This window comes from Eupeodes corollae, chromosome 1 (assembly GCF_945859685.1).
Source record: "Eupeodes corollae chromosome 1, idEupCoro1.1, whole genome shotgun sequence".
Taxonomy (NCBI): Eukaryota; Metazoa; Arthropoda; class Insecta; order Diptera; family Syrphidae; genus Eupeodes; species Eupeodes corollae.
The window spans coordinates 155,963,796-155,983,794 of record NC_079147.1 but is presented as its reverse complement, the minus strand read 5'-3'; the positions used below and the strand labels follow the sequence as shown (position 1 = coordinate 155,983,794).

Below are 19,999 nucleotides of genomic sequence, written 5' to 3'. Positions count from 1 at the left end.
CCGATAATGTGGACGTTCCATTAAGTTTTACGAGTAAATCTTATCTAAAAAGTTTTGTTTTTTGTTTGTTTTTCTTGTGGCAATTTTGTTTTGAAGATGATTTCTTTTCTTTTGTGATGGGATAAGCTTTAACAATTTAATGTTTGCATGATTCGAAAAAGAGAAGAGTGTAAAGTGATCAATAAAATAAAAAAAATGGAGCAGAATAATTTATTTTCAAGATATTTTATTAAAACAGAAAAATTGAAATGTCTGTTTCACGAAATCTAATTTTTGAAGTGAATTTGCTCTAGATGTTCTAAAACTTCGATTTAAACACGAATTTCAAGAATATAAATATCCCAAAAACAGCAAAAGTGACACTTGGGTAAACTAATGGCTAATTGAAAAACACAATGCACATTGCACGTATCGTATCTATTAATATAAAAGCTTTGGATCTCTTGAGAAATGAAGTGAAAATTGATTCTGAAACGTGTGATTTTTGACTGCCACACGAAAGTTTCTTCCCAACTTATTTTACAATGAGAGAAATTATGTTCTTAAATGCACCTATTTCCTTAAATTCAAGAACCAAAAAAGAAAATATTCTTTTTGGAAGAAGGTTAGGTTTCAAAACAATTTTATACATTTTTGCGTGAAAGCAACAAAACCCCCTTAAAAACTGTTCTGTTCGTTTTAATATAGCATATAGAAAACTGTATGAATCTTGGAATACTTTCATATGTATTGACCAAATTAAACAATAAGGCTATACCTTGTTGGGCAACAGCGTCCTATAATAATTTTAAACCAAAGTTTTTAATAAAGCCCTTGAAATGTGTACTTTTAAGGTTAAGATAAATATTATGTTATTTATATTTTGGTAGCCTCCTTTACAGAACTGCCTCCATTATCAATTTCCTGACATTGTTGCTTTCGAAAGAGATCACAATTGGAAACCGAGATCTCTATTTTTAACACCTTTAGAATTTCTTCTTCTTCTTCCAAAGCTAGAAAATTGATTCATGACCTTAGAGATAGAAATTTGATCCGTTATCGAGGACATTTAGCCACAAATATGACAGGACTCATGGAAAATATCATGGACTTCGTAGATTCGGATAGCGATACTCTTCTGTTAGGTGATTATCTCCTCTCATAATATGACAAAAATGTCAAAATTGACATTTGATTCGTACTTATAGCAAGTTTAGCAAGATGGATGGCCATCTATTAAAAAATAGTAATTCACATGACAGTTCATATTCATTGATTTTCGGAAAGCAAATTTTCAGCAGGTTTCTGACTTTGTATTGAAGATGAACTTGACTTAAAATATATAAATACTCCAGATTTTGCCATTCAATGTAAGGTAGGGAGGCCAAATAAGGCCTAATTCACAGTTCACAGAAAATAACGAAACAAGCAAATAAGGGGGCTTTTTTTGCTTTGTTAATGTGAACTCTGTCTGTTGAAACCAGCGTTGCCACTTCTCAAAAAAAAGTGGAAGTAGATTTTAGGAAAAAAGTGAAGTAGATTGAGAAAAATGGAAATAGATTTCAAAAATTAACTTTTTCATATTTTTAAATTACAGTATTTCAATAAAAAAAATAGAAAAAAAAATAATTATTTAAGGCTCCATATCATATCCTTCAATATGTTAATGTAACATTTCTTAAATTAAATCTTGGTTGTTAGCAACGAAAAAGCAAAGATTGGGCTCGTGTTGGTCATATCAAATGACTTTAGGATGTTTTTATTGCAAATGACGAGTTCTTCAAGAAATAGTTATTATTGTAATCGTACTACAATTTTAGTACATCAAAAAACCTTTTATCTTTGTTTTTGGACAAACTTGAAAATATCTTTTCATATTGAAAACAAACAATCAAATCCAAAATAAGACTAGGGCACAACTTAAAACATTAACAAACAGAAAAAAATAAAATGCACGACTGGTTCGCATGAACTCGCTCATGTATTCAAAAATGTCTGTGTAAAACTATTTCCTGTATTGAATTAAAACGTACCTGCAAAAACTTTTGTTTTCAAAAATGTAAATGCCATTTGGTTTCTCAAGAAAAAATAAAAAAAATTAGAATTTGCGTTTTAAAATCGTTTTTGAATTTCAGTTTAATAATATTTTTGGTATATAATTTTGAACTTATTATTAGACGACTCGCATTTCAATTTTTTTAAAAATGATAACCCATTTTCAAGAAATCAAATTTCGAAAAAAATAATATTCGTTCTTAAATTGAAAATAAAAACAATGATATTTTTGGCAGAAAAAAAAATATCTTAGTTCTTGAGAAAACTCAAAAACAAAATAACGGTTCTAGCTGGGATGGGATAGCCTTTATATATTTTTTATATTGGAAGAAGCTAAACTAAGAACACAAATTTTAGCAAGAATTTAAAAAAATCTATCGATTTGTTTTTGAACCAAAAATAGAATTATCGATTTTTGACCGTACAAATTTGTATTGAAACAAATGTTATTCTTAGTTTGAAAAAATCGGGGGACCACTTTTTTCGTCTTCTCTGCTGTGTAATGTTATGTTTGATTAAAATCTCGAATTCGAATTTGTATACGAACGCAAAAATTGCAATACAGGCCCTTTATGTATGATAGATAAAGATATTTACAAAATCAAACTATGTACATTTGTTATTGGGAGATCGATAAGCTTTGAAAACGAAACAAAAACAATAAATAGTTTTCGTCTATTGAAATCAAGTCGTTGTTATTGAAATACGGCCTAGACATTTTCAACAGCCCATTTTTACTAGAAATTATGATAAAGGTCCTTCTAGACCCTTTCATGTATGTCGAAAATGACAAAAGGGTTACACTAGAATACACTAGATAAGACGTAACTTAACTGCAAATGAAAATACTCAAGCGATTTTCAATTCTCTAGAAAGTTTTAGACTACATACAAGAGTGAGAGAAAAAAGGAGAAGATTCTGTCTATTTTTATTAAAATTGAAGTAGGTAAAAAACCAGATACTGAAAATGAAGTAGATTTCAATATTTTGATGATGGTGCGAAGTAGGAAGTAGATTTTAAATTTATTTGAAAACAAGAAGTAGATCTACTTCAATTGAAGTAAAGTGGTAACGCTGGTTGAAACTCATACAAAGCAAAAACAGCCAGCTGCGCGATTCATGTCGTGACCTGCAGTCGTTTGAAGTTCGTTGAAGGGTGAACAACACCAGAATTATAAAAAAGAGCGCGTTATTTGTGTGTTTTGCGGAAAATTCAACGTTTTGATGTTTATAACTTATAATTTTTTTTTCAATTTTCTTTAGTTTTCCTAATAAGGCCCATACAAAAACATGGTGGGTCTTATTGGGAACATGACAAAATGTTTTTTAATCCATTCTATTCTCTGTTTAATTAAAGTTTTATTGGGTTTCATGTCAACTTTAACAAAAAAAAAGAGCAAATTGGAGCGAGGGGGACATGGGAAATGCCATGAAGCTTATAGAACGTGGTTTTTCACAACATGAAGCTTCTAGGCGCTTCCACTTCGAACAACATCCCTAAAAGCCTTAGTAATTCAGAAAATGGCGCTGGAAGAAAGTGGTTGCTACTATTTATGAAACGACATCCGGAAATCTCTGTACGCAAGGCTCAAATGATGAACCCAGCAATACCCCACAAACTCAACAAGCATATTGTCTCTGATCATTTTGAAAAGGTAAGGACACTTATGGAAAAGTTAAATATCCGAAACAAACTAGAATGCATATATAATATGGACGAGAAAGGCTGCAGGATTTTCCTCCATCACCAGCAGAATGTCTTGGCTCAAAACGGATCGAAGAGGGTTCATCAAATTTACAATGAACATGCCGAAAGTGTGACGATTGTAGGATGTGTTAGCGCTAAAGGGACGGCCATTCCACCAGTTATTCTTTTCAAAGGAAAGAGGCAAAAGCCTGAATTCATGGACAATCTTCCAACTGGTTCCTTAGTGAACATGACACGCTACTTTTGTAGAGTTCATATCCCATTTGGGTAAGTTTAAGACTCCAGGACCATGTCTGCTTATTTTTGATGGTGCAGCCTGTCACTTAAACTACTTATTCGAAAGAGCTTAAAATGCTTCGAAACAAGAGAAACAAGGCTTAAAAAATCCCAAATCTGGCCATGATTGTATGTTAGCCTCTTTGAAGAATTTAAATTTTGTTTATATGCCCAATATCTTTCAAAATTGGAAAGTTTTCTGAAGCTTTCATTTTCTAAAATAAATACATTTATTAAATGCTGCAGCAATCTGTTAAAAGCTATAGCCTAAGCCTAGTGACTTACAACTCTCAACTATTAACGCTCTCAGAGATGGAGGGGACTTACAGTTTTAAGACAAATCTTAACGGCTTATTTAATAAAACACATTTCACGACAAGAATTACTCTTGGAGAATTTGTCAATTCCTCGCAAGTGCCAGTACCCGTGAAAAAAAAACTTTAGATGACACAGGCAGGGTTTGAACCCAAAACTTCTAGCATGACAAAACAATGCACTTATCATCATGCCACTTTTACGCAGTACATTTTACTAGGTTATATTTTAAGTAGAATACTATAAAAATTTGTAATGCGTAAGCTAAAAACTTTCAGCAACCTTTCATTGAAACTCAAGTAAAAATAGATGATACTTCGGAGACTGTCCAAAGCCTGCCTTTCATAATATTCAAATTTCCAACCAGATGCAAGAAGGCATTTATTATAAACTTGTCTTTAAAAGGGGTAATACAGACCAATTGTTAAATTACCAAGCTTTTTGAGGTTTAAGGCGGGAGGCAATTGGGTTTCCTCCTCAATTAATCACATAGATTCTACATTATCTTCAAAAAAGGTCTTATCAAGTTATAACCAGAAGTTCCTTATCGAACCCTTTCATTGCTATATCAGAAGATCTCCGGGGTAGTCATTTAAAACGTCTACTCTTTATTTAAACTATCAATGATGTTAGTCTCTGTGTATGGTACGTTAACATATGTATTCATGCGGACGATAAGAAAATTTTAAAGAGACGAAAATCTATAAATAATCGAATACAATTCCAAGAGGATATTAAAAGTTTTTGGTGCAAAAATAATGGGTCTGTGGTGTATCTGGCAACACCACCTAATTCCTTTTTATTGTTGTGGTGGCAACACCACCAATTCACTAATTCATAGTTCCGAAGTCTTTCCTTCTCTTCGGAGTAGTAGTTGTAGTTAATGATGACTTAGTTAGTCGTGTCGTGAGTCGAGCGCGGTCAGGTGTCATTAGCAAATGGTGAACTTTGTAAGATATGTATTTTCTTAGATTTAAGTAAATTGAATTATATTTAATAAAGATTATTCATAAGAAACGTGTTCCTTCTTATTTTAAATAACTTTAGGTCAAACCCTAACCGAATTTAATGTGGGGCAATGACTTTCTCTAAAAAACGTACTCCTGGTTCTGCACTCTATTTATCGTGTTCATAGTTTTGAAAATCTCTTATCTTAGTTTTGCACGATTTACAAAACGTTTGTCTAAAGAATTTCAAAATCCTTAAGTTACTCTCGTTCTATATCATACTTCCATTTCGATTTTGATTGCTCAGCAGGTAAGGACTATTTTTAACGAGATCCAAAAAAATAGGATAGAATCTGTTTAACGCAGCTTCATGCTTTTCATCCATCATGATGTGATACTTACAACCTTCCGCCCTATAAATATCAAATAAAGCATGTTCAAATGCAGCCAAACAGTTTGGTAATAATTTCACCAGATTTATTAAATTTTATCCATGAATTTCTCCAAAGAAGTTCTCTTGTTTTCAAATACGTAAAGATTGAAAAATTTTTAATTATGTTTCCAACATTTTTTCACAATCGCATAAATGTCTACATCTCTATTCATAGTAAAATAAACAAATCTTTTTTTTTCAGGTATTCTGCTCTTACCTTATTGATTTAGTTTAATTTTGTTTCAAGAATATTAAGCTGGTGTTTTATAAAATTAATAATAATAAACTCATACCTTTATCTTGATCTAAGTGAAAACCATTTAAAATGTACCTGAAAGGAAAAATAGAAAAATTTAAATTATTATTAATTTCTTACCGATGATATTTAAAATAACTTAAACATGTTTTTAATGTTATAAATTTGTCAACATTTAAATTAAATACATTGCTCCATTCTCCAAATAATTTTAAGTCTTTTTGCAAAAAAAGGCAGTCAGATGTAGAGCCACTTTTTTTTTTGAAAAGCGTTTTTCAATAGGAACTTAACAACTTTAAATTGGATTTGTGAACGTACGCTTTAAATTATCAAAGAACTGTCATTGTCAGTTTATTCGGTAAACTCAACACTTTCAACATGGTTAACTACGCGAACTAGTCCGAATGGAAATATATGGCCTTGGGCGACATCTGATTTGTTGATAAAAGTATCTGCACACATTTTAATCAAGACATAGGCAAAAAAGCCTGTAATTACGAACTCAGTCTTAGTTTGATGAGCATGTTATCGCAAGAAATGGGGTTGTGTAAAGACAGCTTCGTTCGTGCGACTTAACGCCAATTTTTTTGATAAGTCATTGATTTATGCTAACAAAATGACGAAGTTGAGTTCAGAGCCAACATTGAACACTGAAATGTGTGACAGAGTCATCGAAATTTGTCTCCAACGAATCAACCACCCAAAACGTTCCCGTGTTAGCCAAATCAACGATGTCGAGTTCTATTCATAAATGTTTTTATTTTACTTTAAGGACACATCAAATGATTTGCGTCTTATTTAAAAAAAATGTTGTATGGTAGTTGTTGGAAAACCCGATGTTATGACAGACAAATTTCTTATGATCAAAAAAAACGATTTATTAAATAAAATGGGACCTTAATGGCTGCGCTTTAGAACACCAAAAATTACAATAAATGAATACGAACATTCATTATGAAAAATTACACTCTATTTTCTATTTTTGTTTTAAGAAATAAGGAACGTTTTTTATATGATAAAACTATGCCGGTTATCACAAAACTAAACTTCGATAAAAGGCAAGAACACTACACATGTAACTGACTCAAAGGGTTTAGGTATCATAGATAGCAATAGGTTTTAAATGAGCTTGGGGAAAGCGAACTTCTTAGGGGCGTGTTGAATAAAACATAAAAAGGGTATTATTAAAAAAAAAAACATTTTGTAAACTTTTTCAAACAATAATAATCATCACCATCGACAACCGGGATAACGTCCTAGCCAAAAATACACCATATAACAAGATAGGAATCTCACGCTGACATTTCGATTTGCCTACAAGGTACTGAAGACTAAATGTGAGAAAGTGTCCGTGAAATGATGTAAAAACCAACCAGTTCATGTCAACTGAGTTTCAACAGTACTGCCGAGATAACTCCATTCAATATTTGACGTCAGCTCCGTTTAATCCAGAGTCAAATGATGCCGCAAAGACTCCGATCTCCGACGGGAATTTTGAAATTTGAAAAGAAAAACCTATGGGGAGGAGTTGGTTTAACAGATAATGCATTATGCTCTGTTTATTTGCATGTTTGTCTAAAAAAATATAGTTTTGTTTTAATCAAATCTCTAAAATAAATGGACATGGAATAGGTATTCTCATATGGTGCTGATCTAATTAGTTCTTCATTGTTTAACACGAATCAATTCACACATCGAAACACTATTTGAATTTTAGAAAGTGCTGTCAAACATAATCATTTTTAAATCTTCTTGTACGGTGGAAACACCAAAAAGATTTATTTTATCTAAACTGAGTTAAACCTCTGTAGGAAACCTAGCAAAACTTAATTATCTTTTCTATTGTTTTCTCTTGCAGAATAAACCTAGTTACTCCATTTTCATTAACAAAACTAAATATTATCAACAGTAACAGATTGATTTTTGTCTTCAATGGAAAACACATACACAATTCCAAATGCACATCTACCTAATGAACACAGCCATCGAGATACAAATGCAATATCAATCGTACCAACATTTGAAAACGAAATCATATAAGATCCATTCGAGATAAATGTCAAAAACCAATCCATAGTAAGATTCTACTCTAACTTTTATCGGTGTTATTCATGTTATTCACATTAAGAAAAACAACATACGTAAATAAATTCGAATGTCCTCTGTGGCAAGCCATCAGCTCTAGCTCTGTCCAAAAAGAATAATCCAGATAATTGAGATCGGGACTGCCTGAGGGCTAATCTGATGCCTTGATGAACTCAAGTACATTCTTTTCCAGCCACAACTGGGTCGATTTGGCTTTGTGGGCTGGAGCTGAGTCCTGTTGGAACAACTTGCTTTATATTGAATAGAGTATTGTTGAGTGGTTTCACCACTTTTTCTTAACTGTCTTCTTTGTAGTTTTTTGCTTTTTTTTGTACAACTTGTTCACAAAAAAACAACTTTGTGGTGGTTTCGTAGCTCACTCCCCACCAAACCATGACCGAACCTGGATGATGGCCTCTTTCGACTCTTTCGACTCTACCAATTTTATCTTTTGCCTCTTGTGAACTCCGAGCATATAGACGATTGTATTTTTCTTGAACGGTGAAAATTTTCTCATCTGAAAACATGATTTTACGATGTCTTCCACTACCGTAACGTCTGATCAATGCTTTTTGATCTTTCCAGCCTATTTTTTTCAAGGCTTAATGTTTAATCTCTGCCCAATCACTCGGCCATTCCAAGGTCATTTTTAATTGTCGCGGAATAGTTCTTGAAATATCCATCTCTCGTGACATGATTTTCTGCTTACGAAGGGGATCTCGGCGAAGTCGAGCTGCCTCTGCGCGAACGGCATTTTTTGTCCTCACACTTCGTGGACGACCGGGACGAGGCTTATCTTTTACACTTAAGTTACCCATACAACGTTTAATTGTACGCCACACAAACCTTCGATTAACACCGAGGTTTTTTAACAACTTGCAAATAAAAGAATTGGATTTTCCAGCTTTATGCAGCGTAACAACTGCAATTCTCTTTTCTTCTTTTGAGGACTCCACCGTTGCACTTGAAAACTAGAACTAAGACTATACTTTATTTATTAAAAACAATAGATGTTGTATGCAGCTGAATGTCAAATTATACAGGTTCAAATAGTTGTAACAGTATTTATGGCACGACTACGTATAGGTGCGTAAAATTAGTTATTTTTCTTTTCATTATTAGCAGCATTTTTACTAAACTCTCTTGAATTTTGGTAACTAGACATTATTAAGAAACTAACGGAAATTATATTTTTGTCGTTACAATGCTAAACATTCATGTCAATTACATGAGTTGTGCATGAATTCAAAACGATTTTTTGACGTTTTCATTTTAAATGTCAAAATTTGCATTAAAATATTGGTGTTCCTTTGATATGTTACATAGCTTTTTTGATAGTAAATACATGTATGGTAAATGCTTCCATCAATCAAGAATGTTATGGATAAAGTATTTTTCACTTATAACTATTAATATATGTACTTGGATTAATTAATTTGATATAGATTTTAATCACTTGCAAAAAAAATATTTAGGGCGTTCATTAACGAACATTTAGTAGAATTCAATAAATTGCGCTCGCACTCTTAACTCGATGATTCTTCGAATACATCTTTGATACAATAATCTGAGATGAATTCTGAAATTTAAAGAATTTCGTGGTGATTAATATAAATTAATGAATTAATTATAATAAACTTTTGTTGAATATGCTTTTTTCAAGACAAAAATATACATTGGTTTACTATCAAAAAAATGACTGCAAAAGTGAAGCTTGCAACTAACTGATTTTTTCATTGAAAAAATTAAAAAGAAAAATCTGAACAAAACTTATTCACCTCCATATTTTGTTGTTGCTTTGCAAAGTGCCACTAGCTCACCGCATCGTTTTATTTTTGGTTTTCACATCTACTCATGGACTAATTGTCGAAATTACAAACACAACAATGTTAAACAATGGGTGAAACGTAAGAAACATTCACATCTTGGTAAATGAAATATTTTTGGTCATGGCCTCATGTACAACAATTCCTTCATTTATAGCGACTCCATTTCAAAACGCCATATTTGGTCTGCTTACTTTGAAATTAACTACAAAAGACTGTCTGAGCTGGTTCCTTCCTCTTTGCTCACCGGAGTTTAGCCAATATTAATTTTTTCACAACATCAACTCAGAGGTAGAAAGCATAAAGTTTATGATTGAAACGTCTACGGAATCGTCCTTCCTCATACAGGGGGCCAAACATTTTTCGCAAGGCCTTCCTCTCGAACGCGCCTAAGAAGTCGGAGTGCCATTTACTAAGCACCCGGGACTCTCATCAATATATGAATACTGGCAAAACCATTGTCTTGTACAGCAGCATTTTAGAAGTTATGCCAAGGTTTCTGGATTTAAAAAGCTTTGACAGACTGAAGTGGGTTCTGTTAGTTTTTAGGCAACCGCTCTCGTGTTCTTCTATGTTGTTATCGGTTGCTAACGACCTTTGAAGGATTGCACTGCAATACCTTGATTGTTTCATCAATTGTGCCTCTTACTGTCGACATGGCGTACTTTGTTTTCTCTTTACTAATGTGCAGTCCCAGACTTTGTTCGGTTATCCCGATGATGTCGATGTCGTCTATGTAAACCAGTATCTGTCTGAACATGGAGACGATGATCCCGCTTATTGATGTGCCAGAGCCACAGATTATATTCTCCAAAGCCAGGTTGAAGGGGAGCCAGGTCTAGGTATCCCCTTGTCGGAGTTTATTGTCGATGCTGACATTTTAACTTGGATTATGTTCATGGTCAACCTGCATAGTAGTTTTAATTTATTTGGTATGCCAAATTCCTTCATGGCTTTTTTCGCTATGCTATCGTAAGCGGCTTTAAAGTCTATAAACAGACAGTAACCTAGAATATTATAATCTAGACATTTTCCATCGCGTGGCTAAGGGTGCACAGTATATTTTATTGGCTGTTGATTTGCCTGCGATGAAGCCACTTATATTGTCCGAAGCTATAGTTTTAGCGCTATTTAGAAGCTATCCGATCTTGTTGGCGGTACTCAACAACGTGATACCTCCATAACTGCTGCACGTTGTGACATCTCCCTCTCAGTGTTTGAAACATATAAAACCTTTTTGACAATTTTTATTTCGGGCATACTTTCATGCTGAAATAGCTCGGCTGATATTCCATCGGCTCCTGGGAGCTTTGTTTTGTTTAAACCTTTTTCAAGCCTTCTTGATGTCTTCTATGCTTGGTGGCGGTAGCATATGGCCTTTTACTTGCAGTAGTGTAGCCTCGACTTTAGTAAACTAACCATTAAGCAATTAATTAAATCACTCTTCCCATCGCTCCAGTATGCTTGCAGGATTGGTTATCAGATGTCCCTCTCCGACTTTCCAATATGCGCAGCGTGTTGTATACTGCGTCATGTTTTTGACGGATTGGAAGAACTTATTCGGCTTTGTAAAAGTTCACTGATCAAACTCTTCTTTTTCGGTCCGTGAAGCCGTTTTTCTGTTTTTCTGAGATTTTTATGTTCCTCTTCGCGTGCAAGCGTTCTATGGGATTATTGCATTGCTCGGTATGCAACATTCTAAAGTTCAGTCGCTAGTTTGCACTTATCACATAACCATCCGCACAGATCTCTGTTACTGCTGCCTATGGTGGAATTGGCAGTACTTATGACAGCGTTTTTAAGGTATGTACAGTACACTTCTCTTTTACCCCCGTCATTCTGACCCCAGGAACTTAAACTCCCTCCATCGAGCCCATCGAGGACGAGTCCTAACGCATGACCAGAGGTATTAATGGTATTTTCTTTTTAAACAATACAAAAACTTTTATAAAGGTCAGGTGTTTGTATTTTATTAGAATAACCATCAACAACATTTATTTGGCTAACCATAATCCCTGTAAATTAATAATATCAATTTTCTCTCAGAACCTTGTATACCTATGAATGTATATATCTAAGACATACAAAACATAAACAAATAAGAAAATAGAATAAATTAAATTTTCCATCTATGCAAATTAAGTCCCAATAAAAACGCGCACCATATAGTATTACAGTCCTTGAATTATGAATTAGGTGTATAATTTAAAATAACCTTTTTGTTTGTTTATGTTTAGTTCCTTTTAGGTGTACAAAAACAAAAAAAAACTTACATTCATACCACTACAGTTTTTATTAGATTTTCCTTAAAAAAAAGGAAAAACACACAATATGCAAATCTGCTTTGCCTTCTCCATTTCCTCCAAAAAAAACCTCTTACCCACCTCCTTAGAGAATCAATGGTATAGCTTTGCTGGTACATGGAATATACAAAAATCCATATGTCAAGTTCTTTGGTGACAAAAATAAACGTTAAGTCAAGCTAATTCAAATGCTATGCTAAAAGTCCTTTGAAATTTTGTTTATATGTATGTATAGACATAGAGTATACCGTCACTCACAACAATATCGTTTATGTAAATAATAATGAGAAGCCGAATTTCCATTTAAATGGATCGACCCATATTTTTATTTTGACTGACAAAAAGTGGGTGTACAATTGCCGCAGTGGTGAATAAAAACTTTATTGGATCCATAAGCAGGGAAAAAAGGTGGGCTTTTTATATCATGAACATTTAAATCCTGGGAACTATATAATAAGTTAAGTTAAAATATGTACATTATAAACGTTTGTTTCGTAAAATTATATTGTTTAAGGTTATGTATAGTCTTGGGAAACGCATTCCATTGTATTTCTATTTCTACGCCAATAAAAGATTTACAAATATGTGAATAAATAAAAATACACAAAACTGACATTTATCTTTAATCTGATTTACCTTGAATCTTCACCCCAAGCTCAAAGATTTAGCAATAAACATATGGTTTTCAAATTAGAGGGTTCATTTTGAATAGACTGCTATTTGGTAAGCTGTAACTTTTAAAGATTTCACATTTTGACATTTGACAAGTAAAAATTGCCCTATTAACTTAAATGGAGTGTTACACGCCTCAAAATAGAGAACCGGGGCCTAGTGGTTTACAACTCTCAACCATTCCTGTATGCGAGTCATATCAGGGATGAAGACGACCTAAAGTATATTATTTGTTTAATAAAACCTCCTTCCTGAAACCTCTATAAAACGTATTTTGTTTAACTTCAAGATCAATTGTGCAATATCTCGTAATGTCACTTTGACATTTGGCTAGAAGTTTGCTATTTGATATATTTGACCGCATTCGCATCGATATTGAATTTAAAAAGAGGCTGGGATGCGACCCACACTGATAACTTTCCATCTCGTTTGTCGATTTGGCTTGCTTAAAAGTTTGTAGGTTTTCGTGTTGGGTTAAAAAAGTTGTCAGTGGAATTCTGCTTAAAAATTTTAAAATTACCAACAATATTTTTCATATGAAGAAATAGTTTAGTTTAAAAATCTAGTTTTGTTAAATAAATTTTTAGTCGAAAACAAATTTGTACCAACTTTAGTAGCATTTCTTAAATTTTTACAAATTGGATGACTGAAATCAATTTGAGAGATATCAAGAACCGAACATCAATTTCACCAAATTTGTGTACTATTTTTTGTAGATTAATAATTTTAATGAACAAATGGACTTTTGGATTTTTTTAAAAATACTTAATAAAGAAAACAATATTTCTGTGAAACAAAAAGAGTTTCAAGACAATATTTCTAATTTTTGAAAAGCTATTTGAGTCGAAAGTACATTTTTACCAAGTTTTAGTATTGGTTTTTTGTTAGGTTTTTCTTTTTAAATTTTAACCGAATGTTGACAACAATATTTTTTAAAAGATAAAAGTAGCTAAAAGCCACTATCTCAACGTTTTGAAAAGATATGTGAGTCGAAAATCAATATTTACCAACTTTTATTATTTTTTTATTGTAATTACTTACTTAAGGTGGCGCTTCAGTCCTGTGTGAACTAGGGCCTCACTCAACAAACTTCTCCATCTAGCTCGGTCCTTAGCTAGATGTCTCCAGTTTCGCGCTCCAAGTTTTGTGAGGTCACCTTCCACTTGTGCTCGCCACCTGATCCGCGGTCTTCCTCTACTGCGCTGTCCTGTGGGTGCGAATTCGAAGACTTTCCGGGCCGGAGCATTCGTTTCCATGCGCTCTACGTGACCCAGGCATTTTAGTCGTTGGACTTTTACTCTTCTGGCTAAGTCTACGTCGCTGCACAGCCCGTACAGTTCGTCGTTCCATCTACTCCTCCACTCCCCTTCGATGCATACGGGACCGTAGATCACACGAAGAACTTTTCTCTCGAAGCGACCCAAGGTGCTTTCATCCGCTTTTGTCATGGTCCATGCTTCTGCACCGTATAGCAGGACGGGGATGATAAGGGTCTTATATAGCAACACGTTGGTCCCTCGAGAGAGGACTTTACCACTCAATTGCTTTCTTAGTCCAAAGAAACAGCGGTTAGCAAGAGTTATTCTGCGTTTGATCTCAGCGCTGGTGTTGTTTTCTGCGTTTACAGCGGAGCCTAGGTAGACGAACTCCTTGACTACCTCAAAGTTACGTCTGTCGATTGTGACGTTTTGACCAAAACGTCGGTGGTGTATGTCCTTTCTAGACGACAGCATGTACTTTGTTTTGCCCTCATTAACCGTTAAAAAAGCCCCATTGACATCACGCTGAGTTCTTCCGATTATGCCAATGTCATCAGCATATGCCAGTAATGGGACAAACTTTTGAAAGATAGTGCCTCTAGTGTTGCCGTGTGAGCTCTGCACTATTTTTTCAAGCACGATGTTAAAAAAATCGCATGACAGCGCATCACCTTGTCTAAAGCCTTTTTTGACATCAAAAGGTTCTGTTAAGTTGTTTCCAACCTTTATGGAGCAGCGTGAATTCTCCATGGTCAGCCTGCACAAACGGATGAGTTTGGCAGGGATGCCAAAACTAGACATGGCCCTTTACAGCTCGTCCCTGTAGATGCTGTCATATGCGGCCTTGAAATCGATGAAGAGATGGTGGGTGTCGATTTGGTGTTCTTGAGTTTTTTCCAGGATCTGCCGTAATGTGAATATTTGATCAACTGTGGACTTTCCTGGTCTAAAACCACACTGATAAGGACCTATCAGGTTGTTGCCGATGGGCTTTAGACGTTCACATATTATGGCAGAGAAGATTTTATAGGCGATGTTAAGTAGACTTATTCCTCTATAGTTGGTGCAGTTTAGAGGGTCTCCTTTTTTCAGGATCGGGCAAACAATACTGAGGTTCCATTCATCGGTCATGTTTTCTTCCAACCATATCTTACAGATAAGTTGGTGCATGCTCCTTACCAGCTTATCCCCAGCTGCTTTAAAGAGCTCGGCATTCAAGCCATCTGCTCCAGCGGCTTTATTAGACTTCAGCTTAGATATTGCAATCTTTACTTCGTCTAAGTCGGGAGGACGGGATTGTTGGCTTTCGTCGTCTATATCGAATGGGTCATCCTGCCTGACAGCGGAATTCAGATCTTCATCGCCGTTATACAGTCTGCAGAAGTGGTCCTTCCATATCCTCAGCATCGACTGCGGTTCCACTATGATGTTCCCACTTTCGTCTTTGCAGCCTTCATTTCTAGGTTTATGTACCTGTGAATTTCGTTTCACCTGTTCATAAAACTTTCGAACCTCATTTCTGCTTTTATACCTCTCTCAACATCTTCGACCGCACGCTTCTCATGCCCTCTCTTTTTCCTTCTGAGAAGTCGGCGTTCCTCTCACCTCTTCTGCTCATAGAGCTCACAAGCAGCTTTCGTCCTTGTATGCAGCGCCGCCTTGCGTGCCTCTTGTTTGGCTGCATTTGACTGCCGACATTCCTCATCAAACCAGGGGTGCCTTGTTGGTGGCTGTTTTAAACCTAGCACATCAGAGGCGGCTTCTCTGATTGCATCTTGGCAATGTTGCCACTGGTTTTCGATACATTGTGTTGGCGGCAGAGAACTTCGAAAGAGGTTACTTGTAACTCGGTCGGAAAAGGATTTGGCGATCTCTGGCGATTGTAGCCGTTCGACGTTGTACCTTCTCCCAGCATCTCCCTGTTTTGCCTTGGGTCTGGAAATCCGAAGTGCTACCTTGGCTACAACGAGGTAGTGGTCCGAGTCGATGTTAGCTCCTCGGAAAGTTCGTACATCCATAATGCTGGAAGCGTGTCTGGCGTCGACCGCAATATGGTCAATCTGGTTGACTGTAGATTGATCTGGAGAAGTCCAAGTTCATTTGTGGATGTTGAGGTGTGGATAACGCGTACTGGCTACCATGATGTTTCGCCCCGCAGCAAAATCTTTGAGCCTGAATCCGTTGTCGGAAGTGTTGTCGTGCAGGCTGTTCTACCCTATTATTCCACCAAAGATGTCTTCCCTTCCTAGCTTGGCATTAAAATCTCCCAGGACTATTTTAATATCGTAGCTAGGGCACTGCTCATATGTTTTGTCTACGAGCTCGAAGAACATATCTTTGGTGTTGTCGTCTTTCTCTTCTGTGGGGGCGTGCGCGCATATCAGGCTAATGTTGCCGAATTTAGCCTTGATGTGTATGGTCATGAGGCGCTCATTGATGCACCTATAGCTCAAGACTTCTTGCCTAAGTCTGGCTCCAATGACGAATCCGCATCCAAATAAGCGCTGTTGGTTTTCGTGGTAGCAGTCACCATAATAAATATCGCAATTTTTCATCCCCTTTTTGCCCGGCCCATCCCATCGTATTTCCTGGATAGCAGTGATATCAGCTTTATATCGTTATAGGGCCTCCGCTAATTCTTCGGCCGCACGTGGTCTGTTAAGGGACTTAACATTTGCATATCCGAAGTTCGTTGTCCTTTATTCGTTCGCGTTGGTTGTCTACAGTACATTTTTTTTTTGTTCTGTTTATGGACCTAACATTCCACGCGCAGATCCGAAGTTCGTTGTCTTTATTTCGTTTGCGTGGGTTGTCAACAGTGAATCCGTCCGTATCCGAGGCTTGTTGGTGCTTCGCGACTAAAAGTATTTTTTACGTGGCCAAGAAGTCACCCCGACGGCACAACCTCCAACCTGGAGGGCCAGATTCTTAGTATAACTCCAAGGAAGGAGAGCCGGATAAACCGCTCCTTACAGGCCTGGGCTGCGAATATGTCGAAGAAGCCCTATAAGGTGTTCACTAAGTAGTTCAACCTTACTGGAACTGTAGACGCCACCGTTAATTCCATCTCGAGAATTCGACCGCTGCCGCCTGGATAACGAGAGGTGCCTAAGTGGAACACCTCTTCCCCCTTTTCTCGTTTGCTGCCTCCAACAACTTTCCACTGGGTTTGGAACCCAATCTCTAGTTCAGGTATTACGCACCCGATGTTCACCGCGGGGAGGTGAAAGAAGGAGTTGATAGACAGAGTTGGGTTTTGAGAAAAACCTGTGGACGTTTGTGTCCTCTTGAATGCACATGTCTGCCATTTGAACACTATCGACCAAATATTCACACTACGGCAGATCCTGGAAAAAACACAGGAACTTCAATTCGATACCCACCATCTCTTTATCGATTTTAAGGCCGCGTATGACAGCATCTATAGGGAAGAGCTCTTCCGAGCAGTGTCTAGTTTCGGTATCCCTGTCAAACTTATCCGTTTGGGCAGAATGACGATGGAAAATGCACGCTGCTCTATCAAGGTCGGAAAATGTCTTACCGATGCATTTGATGTCAAAAAAGGTTTAAGGCAAGGCGAATCATTGTCATGCGACGTCTTCAACATCGTTCTGGAAAGAATTGTGCAAAACTCAACCGTCAACACTAGAGGCACAATCTTCCAAAGGTCCATCCAATTACTCGGATACGCAGATGATATTGACATAATTGGAAGATCAAAGCGTGATGTCAGTGGAGCGTTTTTGAGCATTGCGACGGAAGCGAAGAAGATGGGTTTAGTGGTCAATGAGGGCAAGACCAAGTATATGCTGTCATCAAAAAAGGACACTGAACAACGACGTCTTGGACAAAACGTCACCATGGACAGCTATAACTTTGAGGTAGTTTAGAACTTTGTCTATCTAGGCACCGCTATTAAAAGGCAATTAAAAAGTAAATTCCTCTCTCGAGCATGTAAAATCACCATCTATAAGACACTCATCATCCCGATTCTCATCAATGGCCCTGAGGCCTGGACCCTGTCAAAGAAATATGAGAGCGTCTTAGGATGCTTTGAGAGAAAAATTCTTCGGGTGATTTTTGGTCTCATACGCATAGATGGAGAATTGAGGAGAAGATATAACGACGAACTGTACGGGCTGTACAGCGACATTGATCTAGTTGGCAGAATTAAAGTCCAACGGCTTAGATGGCTAGGTCATGTAGAGCGAATGGACATTAACGCTCCAGCCCGGAAGGTCTTCCAATCCAATCCCGAGGGACGGCGCAGTAGAGGACGACCGGGACTCAGGTGGCGCACCCAGGTGGGACATGACCGCAACCAACTTGGCGTGCGAAACTGGAGACAGCAAGCTAGGGAACGAGCTGGCTGGAGATGTATGTTGGTTGAGGCCCAGGTCCGCCCCGGACTGTAGCGCCACCTTAAGTAAGTAAGTAAGTAAGTAAATCAATGGCCGTGTTATCTCACGTGGTGTCGATGTTAACTGGCCACCAAGACGATGTGATTTGACATTTGGCACATTAACGACATAGAACTTTAATTATGCCTCAGCGTAATCGAAAAGTTGGACTATCGGATGGAGATGTACTGCAGAGGTCAAGGGTGCATTTTGTTCGATATTTTGTTCCATACATAATCAAACCATATTAATATTATCATAATAAAAAGAAATGGTAGTAATTTCCTAAATAATTCGTGTTTAATTAAATTAATTAAGAAATTGTATGGAGTCCAAATTGGTTGCGATTTAAATATCACCAAATAAGTTGAACAAATTTTCCGTAGCGCATTAATGTTACTGACATTCGTTAAACTTTCTTTCGTCGGATTCGATAATAGCACACTTTTGAAAAATAATTTTAAACTACCACTTTCTCTCATTTGCCGAATTCTGTTATATGGATCAATTACTTTCAATGACAAGTTAATTAACGCACATAGTTTCGACAAACAATACTCAAGGCCTTGCACTTCCTTTAAATCAGAAGCAATTTTACCTGACATGAAGGCTGCATGTCTTGTACTTTCAAATACAGACCAAAAGATGGCAAAGGACTTATACAATTACTACACATTAGAAGTAAGTAGACGAATTCGTAGGTTTTAGGAAATCAATGCCAAGATGTAAAAAAGTTAATTTCCATGTCGTTATGCTGAGAGGCGTTTATTATGGAAAAGGATATCCGATGAAATGTACCAAGAGCTACCTTCTTTCTTTTCTTTTTCTATACATACCACAAGGAAATACACAGTTGACTGAAACGTAAACCAACATCTGAAGGCACATTCACATTCCTACTCCTAGTTTTGAAGAAAACGTCAACTATGTTTACATTTCGATTGAAGTGTAAAATCACGAACTAACTAAAAGTCGTCCTGTCTGATGTAAATTGTACGTCGTCGTCGTTGTGACGCATATTGTTGGGCTAGATATAAGAATTCTCTGTACTCAAAAGTCTAAACATGTTTCTATAAGAAAAGAGGGGAGTTTATATTTTAGTAGGTGAAGGTTAATTTTGTCCATGAGAGGTTTTGGATTTTTGTTTGTTGTTGTTGTTTTTTTTTTTCTTGCCAGTGGTCTTCCAGTGGGCTTTGCATGTTACAAAGAAAATGAATTTCTCAAAATGTCCTTGGAGTGATAAACTAAAACAGAATGGTAATCCGTTAAAAGTAAAATCCCCAAAGGTAGGACAAAACGAAAATAAAACAAAAACAAAATATAGTAGAAATAAGTATAAGGAGCGTCGTCAGTCGTCATCGCTTGTAGAGCAAAAAGGTTTTGAAAGAAAAAAAAAATAAAGAGGACGAGAAATAATTTTTCATCTGTGAATCCCTTAACGGAAATTTTTGCGTTTTTTGTGTCTTCTTTTTATTTTATAATGCA

At 36.2% G+C, this 19,999-nt stretch overlaps 1 protein-coding gene across 2 annotated transcripts in view; it reads right to left on the bottom strand.

Annotated features, from left to right (window-relative positions):
• Positions 1-19,999, bottom strand: part of LOC129938448 (uncharacterized) — a 212,033-nt gene that overhangs the window by 68,568 nt on the left and 123,466 nt on the right. For both annotated transcript variants that reach the window (XM_056046012.1, XM_056046013.1), the window contains one exon: positions 6,007-6,044. The gene's annotated coding sequence lies outside the window, so the exon portion shown is untranslated. The remainder of the gene's footprint in view (positions 1-6,006; positions 6,045-19,999) is intronic.